This window comes from Diceros bicornis, unplaced genomic scaffold, assembly GCF_020826845.1.
Source record: "Diceros bicornis minor isolate mBicDic1 unplaced genomic scaffold, mDicBic1.mat.cur d_74_multi, whole genome shotgun sequence".
Lineage (NCBI taxonomy): Eukaryota > Metazoa > Chordata > Mammalia > Perissodactyla > Rhinocerotidae > Diceros > Diceros bicornis.
In genome coordinates this window covers 1,576,935-1,593,679 of record NW_026690930.1, presented here as the reverse complement: position 1 = coordinate 1,593,679, position 16,745 = coordinate 1,576,935, and positions in this window count along the sequence as shown.

Genomic DNA, 16,745 nt, shown 5'->3' with positions numbered 1-16,745 from the left:
TAACTCCTTAGAATGAATGACCGACCCTCCCCATTCCATCTCTAAAACACACTGCTGTTGTTGGTATGCGGAATCTCTAACAGCTTACAGCTGGCAAGCTACTCTAGTGCAACATACATTTTTGCTCCTGTGAGTTGAATTGTATATTTTAAGAGATGATGTGTTTGTTCTTAAGCCTGTTAATTCTAGTTGTACTTGTTATTGCAATTATGTAATTGAAAAAAATTATGTAAATTGATGAACTAAGAAGGTAAACAGTTTTTTCTGTGAAAATTTTGTGGAATGCTTTTGAAAAACTGAAAGATAACTAGCTAAAAATATTCAGATAAATGAGGTGTGGATGAGACAACTGTAAAAAAAAAAAAAAAAGAAAGAAAAAAACAAAGAAAGAAAGAAGGAGAGCCAGCCCTGATGGTCTAGTGGTTAAAGTTCAGTGCGCTCCCCTTCGACAGCCTGGGTTCAGTTCCCGGGGGTGGAATCAGACCACTTGTCTGTCAGTAGCCACGCTGTGGTGGTGGCTTACACAGAAAAACTAGAAGGACTTACCACTACAGTATACAACTATGTACTGGGGCTTTGGGAGAGGGGGAAAAAAAAAGAGGATTGGCGACAGATGTTAGCTCAGGATGAATCTTTCCCAGCAAAAAAAAAAAAAGAAAGAAAAGAAAGAAAGAAAATAGCATAAACATCCAGAAGGTTCTGTGCTCAGTTTGCTTTACCCCAAATTGTGAGACTGAAGCCATAGTAATATGCTCTACTAAAGAGACAGGTTGAGTCTGACACCTGCAATCAGGGCTATTACTTGGTTGGGCTTGCAGTAGTCTAGGGTCATTCTCCAGAATTCATCCAGTTTTTGCAGGGGGCAGAGAGGTGAATTAAATGGAGATATGATAGGGACCATGTATTAGGGTTCTCCAGAGAAACAGAACCAATAGGATATATATAAAAAGAAATTTATTACAAGGAACTGGCTCCTGCAGTTATAGAGACTGAGAAGTCCAAAGATCTATGGTCAGTAAGCTGGAGACCCAGGAGAGCCTATGGTATAGTTTCAGTCCCAGTCTAAAGACTTGAGAACCAGGAGAGCTGATGGTATAAGTTCCGGTCCACGTCAGAGTCCAAAGGCAGAAGACTGACGTCCCCGCTTGAAGACAAGAGGAGAAAGCAAATTCTCCCTTACTCAGCCTTTTTGTTCTATTCAGGCCTTCAACAGAGTGGATGAGGCCCACCCACCTTGGGGAGGACAGTCTGCTCAGTCTACCAATTCAAATATTAATCTCATCCAGAAACTCTCTCACAGACACACCCAAAGTGTTTAACCAAATGTCCAGGCACCCTGTGGCCCAGTCAAGTTGACACAGAAAATTAACCATCACAGACCTCCACCCAGGCATTCTTGTGATCCTTAAGAGTGGCGCTAATCTCTGCCATGCACACCCAAAATATGATACATTGTTTTTGGTTTATTTTGTCTGAAGCAGGCTGGGTATCAATTTCCAAGACTTCTACTTGGCCTTCCCCACTGTAACAGCTCTTACTTCAGGAGCTAAAACCCAAAGTGGGGATTACTCCAACTGCCAAGTATGTTACTCACAGTTGTAACCTTCAGGGACTGAGGAAATGACCACTAGGTGTTTCCATGGACCCAGTGTACCTACTCTGAGCCAGGATTTGGCCATTTATTGCCTGGCTTCTGTATGTTCCTACTCTTAATGAGGAGACCAAGATGATAATCTGGGTCTCTAAGTATCAATGTCAACTCAGATCCTGTGTCTAATTTTTCCTGAAATGTCTAGATATTCCCCCTTTCTCAGTGTGCAGTCACCTGAGAAAATGGTGTAGGTCCCTTTGAGGAAGGACTAGAAGAATTATTACAGTATATACTTGCCATAGAGTTGTGGGGTCCTTTCCTCCAGGACTTGGCCACCTTTATAGTCAGTAGGTTCTGGGTCTGAAAATTGACTCAGATCTGGAAACTGGACAAGAGATCGTGACACTTTTTATTGTAGTGACCACCCTCATCCACTCTTGCTTTCTTTGATTACGTATATTAGGTAGTACCTTTATTCCCTGCCCATTTATTTTTCCCCTAGGAGAACTGGGTTCTATAAAACATCTCCACAACTCTTTCTAGGTCAAGCTCCCTTGGCTATCACTCTGATTTTGCCAGTCATTCTGATAGTTGTGACTACTCTGACTTCTGGCATTAAGTTCTGCCTCCTGGATCTACTATGCTTCTGGGCCCCATCATTCCCATTGCTATTAATAAGCCAAGCTCTGTGATAGCATCTCCTACTGTGAGCCCTGGCCCTCAGAGGTGAACTGTCACTGAACTTCGTGGTGAGGGTGGTGTCTCTTTTACCAGGATGTCTCTCTTACTGAGGGCCTTGGTGAATGATGTATCCTCTGGCCCCTCCCATAATCTTCCCTAAGGGCTTCTGGCCTCACATAATATATGCACTCCAGCCTGCCCACTCCCCTTGAGGTTTTTAATCCCGCCCTCCACTGACTGCCATGGCAATTTAAGCATTTCAAGATCTCTCAGCACAGGCTATTACTTTCTCCAGACTTCTAGGAACCATCCTAACGGGGAGTTTGCGCCTGGGGCCTGCCATGGTGTTACATCCCATATCTCAAGAGTGCCTCCAAGTCAATAAGCTCACCATTATCCAATCTTATATGCTAGGTCTCTTGACTAGGCACCCTCAAAATCCAGTCCTAAAAACTTCCCTTTTTCCTGCCAATATATGTTGACTCATTCTGGCAGCTTCTTTGGGGTATAGATCAGGCCTAGCACATTCCCATGTAGATTATGCTGTGACTTAACCCTAGTTATTGGCGTGACTGCCATGAGAGGAGGTGGGATAAGTTTCTGAGAGGGCTCTCTGTTGCTTTATTCAGAAGCACTCGCTGCAGTGGCTTTCTGTGTGGGAGGAGTGTTAGCTTTTAGTAAGAAAGGTGGGCAACCTTTGTAGGCTCTCAGTGTTCAGAGAGGTCTCAGGAGCCAGAATCTTTGCGGACATCCATCCAGCTGTCCCCATCCCATGCGTCGGTGTCCCAAGTTTTCCAACAAGTTACCTATCTTTGGCTTCAATTTTTTTTTTTTTTTTGTGAGGGAGATCGGCCCTGAGCTAACATCCGTGCTAATCCTCGTTTTTGCTGGGGAAGACCAGCTCTGAGCTAACATCTATTGCCAATCCTCCTCCTTTTTTTCCCTTCCTCAAAGCCCCAGTAGATAGTTGTATGTCATAGTTGCACATCCTTCTAGTTGCTGTATGTGGGACGCGGCCTCAGCATGGCCGGAGAAGCGGTGCATCGGTGCGCGCCCTGGATCCGAACCCGGGCCGCCCGTAGCGGAGCGCGCACACTTAACCACTAAGCCACCAGGCCGGCCTGGCTGCAATTGTTTTTGAAGCTTCTTGATAATGAAGTTCTGAGTCTGGTAGTCAAGCTTTTTCAGTTTCCCAGGACAGGAGTTAAGGGCGTCTATGGCAGCTGCTCAGCAAGCCGTCTGGCTTGCTTTAGTAGCTTCACAGCTAGTGAAGTAGAGAGTTTCCACTTGTTTGTTAACTGCTCTCAGGTTTAACCGTCTAACCTAATGGCCAGCCAATCATAGCTTGTATCCATTGTTCATACACGTACACACACTTTTGAACTGCCTGTATTTTGCCCCACATAGGGCATTCCTCTGCATCAGAATAATCTCCCAAGTCACAATTGGTGAAAGTTTTAGTAACCGGGCCCCCACATTCTACCAGGGACTATCCATGCCCCAAATGCCACACGTGATGAGGTTCATTGACAGTGGGACAGTTCTGATCTAGTTCTCCAAACCCTATCTCACTTCCTGCTTTCTCAGCATATTCCATTTTCCTCATTGTCTAAATTTGTCTCTGGTCAGGAACCAAGAATTATTCCAACAGTACCTGGTTTTTCTGGCAAAAGTAAGGAATGTTCACGTTATAATTTGAAAACTCTGACTTCTACTACATGAAAATCAAATTGAACAGAAACCTGGCACATAGTAGGCGTTCAATAAATAGTTGTCCCTTGTGACTATGATAAAAAACACTGAATTATATACTTTAAAAGAGTGAAGTTTATGGTAAGTGAGTTATATCTCAATTAAAAAAAAGTTGTTAAATGAATGAAATAGTTGTATTTTGAGTGTAGAAGTATGGGAATTCATGTTGCAATTTTAAAATGCTGTTTTCTGATGCTCAGAATAAAACAACAACAACAACCAAAGATATAGAATAAAAACAAAGGAAATTTAAATCAAATACCTAATAGCACCATTAGTTGTCAAGAGACATTAAAGATATTTGGGATACGTCATTGAACTTTGAGATTTGGGCCAGCATATAATAGAAATTTTCTTGCTGCTTTTTTGGAGGCAAAATAATAACTAGATTAGCTCTGCTGCTTTATGGCATTTAAAAATGTTTTTATTCTTTTAAGCACCACACTTACGTTTAATGACATGAATTGATGATGCCTCATATGTTGCATATTATTTCCTTGGGTCAATTTCTTAATGCAGTGATAGCCATGGGCTTTCTCATAACTGTAAAAATGTGCAATGTTTGATCAAACTCACATGAATGTGTTATTTTAACATATTTCCTCCTTTCTGAGTAAATGGATATTTGTTGGACAGGGTGGTAGGAATCTTATCAGTTAGTTTAAAATAAAAACCCTTTGTATTTGGTTTATTTCTTCTCCTCACCATATAATTAACAGGAGAGGGCAGTCATAGACTACTTTCAGGAATTCTATAGCTTATATATATTTCAGAGGCAAAATCCTGTAATTCTACTTTAAAAACACTTCCTTCAGTAACATGTGCTACATGCTGTTTGAACTCATTGCTGACGAACTGTTTATCCCTCTGATATGTCCCTGAGAGCGTGAAGGGTCCTTAGTAATTGTCTAACCTCCTCATTTTACAGATAAGAAAATGAAAACCTGAAGAGCTTACATGATGTATCCAAGATTACCTAGCCACTTGATGGCAGAGTCTGTTTAATTTTGTCCTTAGCCCCGCCACCCCACCCCAACCAACCATTTCTTTAATATATCTGTGAAATGGACATGTTATAAACTTTGTAGTGGATTCAGAAGAGATCTGAAGAAATTTAGGCTTGAATAAGGTCAGGTTTACCCCCTCAGAATTACTTAATACAAAAACAATTCAAAAATCATTAATTTACATTTATTCACAAATAAATCTGATACATTCTCCTGATTCCATTACCTAGTTTTAATTAACTATTTTTCTATTAATATGTTAATATTTATATACATCTGAATTCTTTACAAAGAGGATTTGAGACAACCCAGAAATATATAAGCATAAAACTCTTAGGTTTGCCTTGTACGATAGTATTAAGTTTGGATGACCTATAAAAATAATTACTTACAGGGGCCGGCCCCGTGGCATAGCAGTTAAGTGCGTGTGCTCTGCTGCTGGCGGCCCAGGTTCGGATCCCGGGCGCGCACCAACGCACAGCTTGTCAGGCCATGCTGTGGTGGCGTCCCATATAAGGTGGAGGGAGATGGGCACGGATGTTAGCCCAAGGCCAGTCTTCCTCAGCAAAAAAAAAGAGGAGGATTGGCATGGATGTTAGCTCAGGGCTGATCTTCCTCACAAAAAAAAAATATTACTTACAGCACATTATAGAGACATCTATATGTCTGTTAAAATTATTCTTAGCAAGAACTTTGATACGCTTTTAAAATTTCTGGCAAAAATTGTATTTGTCATTATTTAGCTCTAAATAATATGGTGTAGTTCCTGTTCTAGTGCTGCAATATGAGGAAACTGTAAAGATCAGAAGCATATGAGACACATTTTTATTGACTGTTTCTCTCAGGGAAGAGACGAGCTCCCGCAACTTTGTTTTTCCCACCCAAGTTTATGCTCTCTGCCTCTAGGATATGAGTTGGAAAATTGTTCTTACTAGCAGCTTCAGCAACAACAGCAGGTGCAGTCAGTAAGTTTACCAATATATTTGTTCTATCACCAGAATACCTCTGTCATCAGTAATCATTTTTTTATAATAGGCTACTGACAAACCAGAGAATCACCAAATACACACACACACACACACACACACACACACGCACACACACACACACCCATATAAAGATATAAATGAGAATCTGTAGGGGATGCTGTGCAGTGACACCCAGATTCCAGCCTCTTAAGGACTGAGACATTTGTGCCCACATCTGCCTAGAGTGTGGGCTGCTGACTGCTCATAGCTACATTCTTCTCTGGAAATTATCTTGACTTAAAGAAGCTACCACCTTCAAATTTACACCCCTTGTGTCCATGTTGGGATACAAAGGTTTGGTACCCTTGCCTTAATTCAGAGCTTCTCTGAAGGGGCTTCAGAGCTCCCATGGGTCACTGAGGCCTCTGTTCCGACTACACCACAGTTCAACTTCTCCCTCTATCCAATCCTACTTCTCTTAACTCTCACACAATTTGTTCCAAAGAGTATCCTCCTGCCCCCTAACAAACCTCCTACATGCGGATCTCAGAATCTCAGAGTGTCTGCTGGATCCCAGCTTATATGTGTATATGGAAATAGGGGAGAGAAAGGAAGAAATTTGAAAGAGCTCATTAATTTTGGCTATCACATGTGGCATAATCATGGAGAAAGGACAAGAAAACAAGGCTTAAATGTCAAATTCATCTTCTTGGAAAATACCACCAATCCTATTTTATCTGTTTTCCTCTCACTTCTTCCATTTACCCCTAAATTTTAGACTACCTCATCATTTACTCTCTTTTCTCTATATGAGTCCATAAGCAATCTTTGCATTCAAGTTAGTCCTATGAAATTAATTAGCACTTATACACAAATGGATTCCTGAATCTTTAGCTCCATCTCTAACCTCTTTTCTGAGATCTAGATGAGAATTTCCAAACGTCTTTTTGACCTCTCAACTTGACTTTTCTGCAGAAACTTCAAATTTATTGTGTCCAAAACTAAACTCATAAAGGTAATGAGTTTATGGGGGAACAACACCACTCCCCATAGAGTCTCTATCTCTTTTTAATACAGTCACTGTATTCCCAGTTCCCCCAAATAAATGACCTTAGTCATTGTTTTTCTTCCTTCATATCATACTAACAGTTGATCACTAAGTCTTGAAAGTTCTAATCAGAAATGTGTCTAAAATCTATTTTTTCCTCTGCTTTATTCAGGCCCTCACTTTTTTCCTTTTTTCGCGCAAAAGCCCACCTACATATCCAGTTTTATTTCTCTAACCATCTTCCCATTTTCTCTTTCAACATGGCACCTCTTCATCATCTAACTCACCCTGTGTCACTTACCTGTTGGCCTATAAAAGAAACCACCCACTGGTGTTTGCAGAAACTGGTCTGGTCCCCACTTCTCTGTTTCTGTCCATTTCTTATACATACCCTGAGTCCTCATTCCATCTCTTCAGATTACTAAAAACTTGACTTTTATATGTAAGTTCTGGCTCTTAAATCTTGAATCTTGGGATTCTGACCTGGCTTTCTCTATTCTGGACCTCTGCTGGTAATGCGGTCACCGTAGCCATTCTAATGCCCAATGGTCTGCAGCCCAGGCAGCCTAACACCCAATCCCTATGTGGGGACAATGGACATTTTGCTGCAACTGTTCATTCTAGGAACATACTTTTCTTAAAGGTATATGCAAAAATACACTTCAAACAGCAGTTTTTTCAACAAATATTTTTTGAGTGTACCTTATATGCTAGATGTTGTTCTGGCTACTAATGACATAGCTGTCAACAAAAATCCTTACTTTCTAATGGGATAAGTGCATCTGTTAAAGGCCAGAGATAAGGGAGGGGACTGCTGACCACAATATTTATGCTTACCTACCTGGCAGAACTCGTTTGTTAAAGAGAGAAACTGCTTGTCCTGCAGGTACCAGCATCTCCTGCCACAGCTGTTTCAGGGATCTGCAAGCCATCATTGCTTTATCTCCTCAAACATGTCTTGGGGTCAATAAGAAAAATTGCCTTTGTTGCTTAAGCAACTGCAAATCTATATGGAAGCCCAAGACTTATGATTGGCATGTTTAATAGGGTGATATTTACAATATTACACTGATACAACTTAGAGCTTCTTTGCAGCCTTCCTTGCCCTGGTCTTGAGGCTCATTACACAAGGGAGCCAGAGGCTATTACACGAAAGAAGCTACACCAAAAAGGACTTTGATGAGCTTTAGACTCCAAAGCTGACTTTCCTGACCTCTCTAGGAAGGTAATTGTCCTGCAAACATGGAGAGTGAAAAGCTTTTCCTAAACTCCTTTTACTTGCATTTAACATAGCAAAAGTGAGCCCTGATAGCTTCCCGGCTTTCAAAGCACCACTAACCACAGTAGGAAACATTGTGTGGTGACCCAGTTCACATGTATGGATAATATTCAGCATATGTATTTTATACCTGAAGCAAACACAAAAAATTTACTCGTATTACTTGCAATGCATTTTGATATGCTCTATCCGCTACAATTGCATTTCTTTTTAATACTCTATTCACAACACACTAAACTGTGATCTAAGTTTTAAAAAAATTACTAGCCTAGGGTTTTCAAAAGGGAGGATTGAATGAGACAGAAAAAGGAGAGAGGTTAAGTCGGCTTCTCAAGGGGGTGGGCAGGGGTCGGGGGCAGTGCTTAGGGAGAGGATCTGAAGGATCAGTCTTCAAATTCTTGGTGTTGAGTAGAATTGATCAGAGGCAAAATATCTTTTATTGGAGAATGGGATTGTATTAATGTAGGTTATAAAAAGCAGAGTGTATGAAGTCACTGAATTCAGGGGAAAGTATAAGGTCACCAAGACATTGTGAGAAATACAGATGAGGCAACTGCAGAATGTTTACATTCTTAAGCCGATAAGCATAGGATGAGCTAAAGCCACAGTGGAGTTTGACCAAAGGACAGGCTATCGCTGACATTACACTGTACAGGCCTCACGCCTGATGGCTTGAGCAATGGAATCCCTCCTTATCATAATGCTATTTTAATAAGAAAATGAAGTAACTGTTAAACAGTGGTAGAGCAACCTGTGATCTAGTTAGTGTCACCTTGAGGAAAAACTGGGGAGCAGTTAGGGAGAGGGATCTTGTGCAAGAAAGATGAGAACATAAAAATGATAAACTTGGGTTAGGCATAAAAATGTACAGACTTGCAGACTTCGAAGATACTTGGGTACCTTAGACCTGTTATAGATAACTGACAAGGTTGTGTTCACTATAGGTGATAGAGGTTTGTGTCTCCACACCGCCGTGTCAGTTTGTCCGATCCTACATCTTTGAGGTGACAAGTAGATTAGGCTGAGGTTTTCCTGGGTTGGATGAAATGTAGGTTTTTTTCTTCCTTACTTCCCAAAAGGGTAGGGGCTCACAAGGAAGATCAGATAGGTTGTAGAAAATGAAAAGACCTCATTGTCATTATATATCTGAGAAGAGTGAGTAACCCTATCCATATGATCTTTGCTCAGATGTTACCTTTCAGCAGGCCTATCCTGACCACTCTGCTTATAATTGTACCCCAACCACTCCTTATTCTCCTATTCTGCTTTCATTTTCTATATAGCTTTTCTTACAAATGAATAAGTGCGTATGTGTGTGTGTGTATGAATGGTATAATGAATCCCCATGTTCCCATCACTAAGCTTCAATAATTATCAATATTTTACCAATCTTATTTAATCTATACCCCCATTACTTTTTTTTCTGGTGTATTTTAAAGAAAGTCTCAGACATTATGACATTTCTTCCTTGCTGTGTGTTTTCCTTATTTTGTTTAATGTCTGCCTTACCCTACTAGAATGTGAGATAGATGAGGGCAGTGATTTCTATCTGCTGCACTCACAGTAACATTCCCAGCACCTAAAAAGGTTCCTGGCACGTAATAGGTGCTCAATAAATATTTTTTGAATGCATGAATATGGAATCTAAAAAAGTGACATTTTTAGTTTCTTGCTAACTATGCATAGATAAATGGTGAATTTTATTTAGATAACCTGGCAGTCCCCATTGAGGAATTATGTGGGGGTTTCTGGCCATCTTCTAGGCTATGTCTGAAGTGTCCAACCTACCCTAACAAAATAATTTAGCACTTCTGTTTTGGAGAGTGTAGATGTAGAATTTTGGTTCTTCTAGCAGCAACTGGGCTGAAACTAGCCCACATTTATGGCTTAAACCAAGAGGAGCTCAAGAGAGCACTGACTGGGAAGCTGGCCCAGACTGCGAGTCCACTAGTTGGCCATAATTGGCAATAACTGAGACAATTAGGCAGAAACAACAAGTGGAGATTATGCCTTTTAGTGTCTGGTAGTGAGCCAGGCAGAGCCCCAGTCAGGTCCTAAACTAGACAAAAATACCCTGCCCCATGATTCAAATGAGGAAATACAAACATGAGTCTTCATTGTGCCCTCATACTCATGTTGCTCTTAGAAATTTCACGTACTCCCTCTTCCAACACAATGCCCTACGCTATAGCACCACCTAGTTACTTACTTCTTTGGGATCAGAAAATCCTGGAAGACTTGCTTCATTCACCCTGACTCCCAGCCCCTCTGAGAAACTATCACCCTAGATTTCATAAGATATTTGCATCTTTCCAAAGATTATATCACAGTCTTGGTAGATGCACTCGCCAAAATGGCAGACTTCGTTCTCTTGACTGAATCTCCAATTCCCTTGGTCATTGTCATATGATTTAATAAGAAAAACTACCTAACACTGATATCCTACCATTGAGCCCTTTTTTCCTCATGCCTTCCAGCAGTCACTGCTCAGAGTTATCCATCTCCATATCCACTTGTCCATCACCCACCATCTTAGACCAATTACTGCACCAACCATGTTCTAGAAGATCATTTCCATTGTTACATAGTATAGAGATGCAAGTCATAATCCATCACAGTGGAATTTTCCAGAAGTGTATAGCTCTACCCATTGAGCTCATCACAGCATTCATTGCCATCACAGCTTCCATCCTTGCTGTCCTGTTTCCTGCCCCTCTAAGAACAAACCTCTGATTGATAGCTGGAGGAGCTGCCCAAGAAAACCTACATGATGCCCTCTGTTCTTGTACACTTGGGGTTTTAGCTTAGCCAGTACGTTCTTTTTTCTTAAGGTAAAGGCGTTAGCTTTTTTTAGGGCATTGCCCCTCTTCCATTGTCAAGCCACGTTGCTAGATTGGGACTGATCCCACCAGCTTGGATCCAGGAGTGATTATTTGATCCAGTCAGAGAACCACATTAGCCTCGCCACAGTGCTTGGGTCATGGCTAACTACACAATAGAAGACAGGAATATCAAAGGCACAAAACTCATTTCTGAGCTATATGTTGGAATGATTGGGGATAGGAAATCTCTCTTTACAACAGATTTAAACTTAATAGTAAAAATCTTGAGGGCCGGCCCGTGGCTTAGTGGTTGGGTGCGCGCGCTCCGCTGCTGGTGGCTCGGGTTCGGATCCCGGGCGCGCACCAACGCACCGCTTCTCCGGCCATGCTGAGGCTGCGTCCCACATACAGCAACTAGAAGGATGTGCAACTATGACATACAACTATCTACTGGGGCTTTTGGGGAAAAATAAATAAATAAATAAAATTATAAAAAAAAAAATCTTGAGCTGCTGGTAGCAGTTTTGCTACCATATGTGGAGATCCTGTCTAAGGAGATCCTGAGACTGAAGTTAATGCAGAGGAAAATAGAATCAAGATATGGCTAGATAATATTAATTGAGCTTACTATGTGTTAATTAACCACACAATTAATCATTTAGTCCTACAATAACCCTTAGAGGCAGGGTTGACATTTATCATCCCCAATCTAAAGATGAGGTAAATAAGGCTAAATGTCTTGCCCAAAGTTTCAAAGTTAATGTTAAAGCTGAGAGTTGAAACTATGCGGTCTGGATCTAGAACCTGTGTTCATTACCACTATTGTACACTGCCTCAATATGTGCTTTTGCTAATATACACAGACTTCAGAGACAGAGAGAAAGATTGAGAGAGAGAGAGAGACTGAGACCCAATGATTTGTCTTTGATTCCCTGGATCTAGTCATGCCTGAAATCATGAACTTCTTGATTTTTTTCAATTAACCAAACAAATTTCTCTCCCCTTCCTGTCTTTTTTCAGAAGCAGATTTGACTCTTAAAACAGGAAAAACTGAATAATATACTCTAATATGCGAGAAACAATATAAAGTATGTAGAAATCTATATACCAAACGTCAAGGCAGACAGACCACATGGGAAACACCGGATGGCTCGTCCTATATTATAGGCATTAGCACTTGTACCTGTTTGAGAACAGTTCATAAAGTTCTTCAAGATCAGTCATTGAATTGGTATTATTCATTCATTGAATTTGGTGCTCCTGTCTGTATTTACCGCTGCTCGTTTCTGCTGTCTTTTATTCCTTCGTGCCAAGCCTGGCTGACATACACACTGCTCTTCGTCCAGGCCCTACGTCTTCAGGTGGGGAAACAGAGTACATAGTGAAAGCAGTGCCCTGGCAATCTGGTGTGCTGCAACCCAGCCTCTCATAGCAAGCCCCTAAATGCATGCCAGCTGTTTCTTAGGTCATTCCAAAGAAACTTAGACTGAGTCCTGTTTGGCAGGGAAGACCTGAGTAAGAGGTAGTGTCTGTCTCGATTCCGTAGCCTTAAGTCATCCCAACACACCCACATACCGTGAACCTAACGGTTCATGATCTGTCTCTGCTCGCTTGTTCCCTTTCTGTGCCTGCTTTGATCCTGTCCTTAATTGATTCCCGATTGTTAGAGACACCTCTTATTTATCATCCCACATCTATAGGCTAATATTTCTTAATTAGTATTACAAAAAACACTAGTATTACACTAACTAGAAAGGAAAATATTGGCAAATATTGACATAGTGGACAATATTAAAATTAAGAACTTCTGTTCATCGCAAGATACCATTAAGACAGTGAAAAGGCAAGCAACCGACAGGAAAAGACGTTTGCAATGTGTATAACAAAGAAACCCTACAAATTAATGACAGATAACAATAGAAGAATGGATAAGAAACGAATAGGTATATCATAAAATACGATATACAAATGATAGATAAATATATTAAAAGATACTCAACATCATTAGTCAACAGAGAAATGAAAGTTAAACAACGGGGGCCGGCCTGGTGGTGCAAGTGGTTAAGTGCGCGCGCTCCGCTGCGGCAGCCTGGGGTTCGGCGGTTCAGATCTTGGGTGCGCACCGATGCACCGCTTGGCAACCCATGCTGTGGCGGCGTCCCATATAAAGTGGAGGAAGATGGGCATGGATGTTAGCTCACGGCCAGTCTTCCACATCAAAAAGAGGAGGATTGGCAGATGTTAGCTCAGGGCCCATCTTCCTCACAAAAAAAAATAAATGAATAAAAGAAAGTTAAACTACAGTGATTAAACGTTACCCAGTGATCAGGATGGTTTAAGTTAAAAATATCAATATCAAAAGTTGATGTGTATTTGGATACTAACTGTTGATGTTGATCTGCAACTCTCATATGCATTTGGTAGGAGTATAATTGATACAACAAGTTTGGAAAAATGATATTATCTACTAAATCATATACACACTCAGTGAACAGCAATTTCAGTCTCAGGTATACACCCAACAGAAATACAGACATGCACATCAAAACTGCACTGGAAATTCATAACAGTATTGTTTATTACGGCTACAAACTGGAAACAAGCCAGATAGATATAGAATGGATAAATAAAAAGAAAATGGGGTATATACATATGGTGGAACACTATTCAGCCTTAATAAAGAAGGAAATCTTGCAATATGTGACAACATGGATGGAACTTGGGGACATTATGCTAAGTGAAATAAACCAGATACAGAAAGACAAGTATTACATGATTCTACTTACATGACATATCGAAAATAGTTAAATGCATCAAGTCAAAAACTGGAATGATGGTTTACCAGAGACTGGCTGGAGAGGGAAATGGGGAATTATTAATCAACAGGCATCAAGTTTCAGATAAGTAAGGTGAATAAGCTCTGGAGATCTGCTGTATAACATTGTATCTTTAGTCAATTATAGTGTATTGTACATTTAAAGTTTGTTAAGAAGATAGATTTGTGTTAAGTATTATCACCACAGTAAAATAATAATTAAAACAATAAATAAATAATGAGTGGCATATTCATGAAATAAAGTACCATTCAGCAGTGAAAGTGAACATAATCTATAGCTACATACACAGTAGGGATGAATCTCAGAAATATAATATTGACTGAAAGAAACCAGACGTCCAATAATACAGCTGCATGATTCCACTAATATAAACATCAGAAACTAAATTGTAGAAGTTAGAATAGTGGATACCTTTGAGGAAGAGAGCGGATAGCTCCATCTTGCTCCAGAACACCTCTGGTAACATACAAATTGTCATGGCTAACTGCTTGGTAATTCCACTCTCTACCACAAGTCCTGCTCCAAACCACTGGTAGGTTCTCTAATCTGTCTACCTGATCCACCAACGGAAGTGGTGGTGGAACTATGCTCTAATAGTTGACAACTCAATTTTCCCAAATGCCCCAGGTATATGAGTGTCTATCTGTTCATACTGTTCCCTCTTCCTATCATAGAATTCCCCCCTCCCTCTCAGCTGAGAAACTAATACTCTTGATTCAAAACATAGATAGCACCACCTGAGGCAAGAGACAGAGGCAGAAAGTTTTTGTAGTCAGACCCGTCTTTGACTCTTGACTTGCTACTTTGAAGCTGTATGCCCTTGGTCATAACTATTTAGCCTCAGTTTCTCATCTATGAAATGAGAATAATGATGTCTAGCTCACAGGCTGTTTGAGGGAAATATGTAAGATGATATGATAAGAATTCGTTGCACGTTATTTTTCTTGGCTTTCTTTTTCCCTTACAGTATTACTTGCTTTCTGCTATGCACTCCTCTGGCACCTCTGTGAAATAATTTTGGAGCCATTCATAAAAAAGAATTATCTAGTATAGACATACTTGGTTTTAAGAGCCAGGGTTACAAAAATGAGTTAGATATGATTGGCAGACAAAGAAATTACTACTTTGGCCAACAATGGCAAGTTATTGAATAAGAAAATGATCTAATGGAATAATTTTGGGAAAAATAATAAGGCCATTATGTACAGAAGAGACTGGAGATTTTAGAGAGAGAGATCAATTAGGAATCTATGGTAGTCATGCTGATCTAAAGGCATCAGTACCTAGCCCACGAGGATGTGTCAATGGAAAGAGGAAAAACAGAATAATACATGAGACACTAAGAAGGAAGAAGCATTAGAAAATTTTTTCTAATGGATATTCTATGTAAAAAGATAATATAATGGGAAGCTATTTTGATGCCACACAGTTAGAAATAGTATTTGTTTATTCTGAAAACAAAGACCCAATATTTTATCAGGCTAACGGTATGTGCTTCCAACTGGGTTAAAGATTTTCAAACATTCAAAAAAGAAAACAAACCCCCACACTATAATAAAATAAAATTCATCAAATGGATTTCTAGATAATAACATTAAACATGAGTTTTATGAAACATCCTGATTGTAATTTTTAAAAGATGATGAGAATTCAGTCACTGTCCTGTCAGAATAAGGAAATCTATCTTGGAAGGAAGAAAATAAAATATGCTGGAAAACATCAAATGGCAATTGTTACTACAAAGCAGGAAGGCTAAAAATGTTTCAATTATTAGGGACCTATTTTGATGCTCCACGGCTTGTGAAGGAATTACTGACTCTGTAATGGGACATAAATCTGGAAAATATACACAAGATGAAATTTGTTGCTATTGTTATGAGCTGTTTAAATGACAAAGTTTTACTTTGACATTTGAATAAAACATCTAATATACCATTTGCTTAATATATACTTTGTTGCATACTAACTACTGTATTAAACTTTTACTGTAGCAATGGAATATAAGGTATAAAGACATTTTTGCACAATGGGAGTGAACAAATGAGTCCCTGAAGGTGAAATATGAACTGCTTGGAAAAAGAAGAATAGAACATATTCGCAGAATGCCCTAAGGTGGTCTGGGAATATTTACCCCCAAATAATATTTCATCAAGCAGGTCACATAATAGTGCTGCTGATGTTAAGCACTGAACTAAGATTCCTAAATAGAGACTAAATGTTTGTGATATAGAAAATAAATTACATATTTACAATAGTAGATAAATAGCCAGTATTGAAAAAATGCTTTTGGAAGAATCTTGGCTTGCCAAAGATCAAAACTGATTCGAGAGTTTTCATCAGTGGCAGATATGTGGGAGTTTGTTTTGAAGTAACAGAGTAATCATAATGGGGAAGATGCATTCAGGAGAAAGAAAAAACAAAAAAAACTTCCAAGGTAAAATCACGGAACATCACAATAACTATGAACAAATGTCCTAAGTATTAAATTCCTGGATATAGCTCATCTGGAAGAAGAGTATTGGACCTTGTTTTTATGCTTACACAAATGTTTGGAGTATAACTTCATCCAGAACAATATTAGCACCTTGAACAGTTGTTATTTGTAACCTCATGGAGTTTGCTTCTGAGTTTCCGTGGACACTTAGGAGTAACCTAAAAACAAGCACCATTCCTGAACAGTTAAGATTATCATATTTGGGGAAGGTACACCCAAACCCAGTCTGGGAATGGTGGAAGGATGCGGGAAACGAAGCAAGAAGT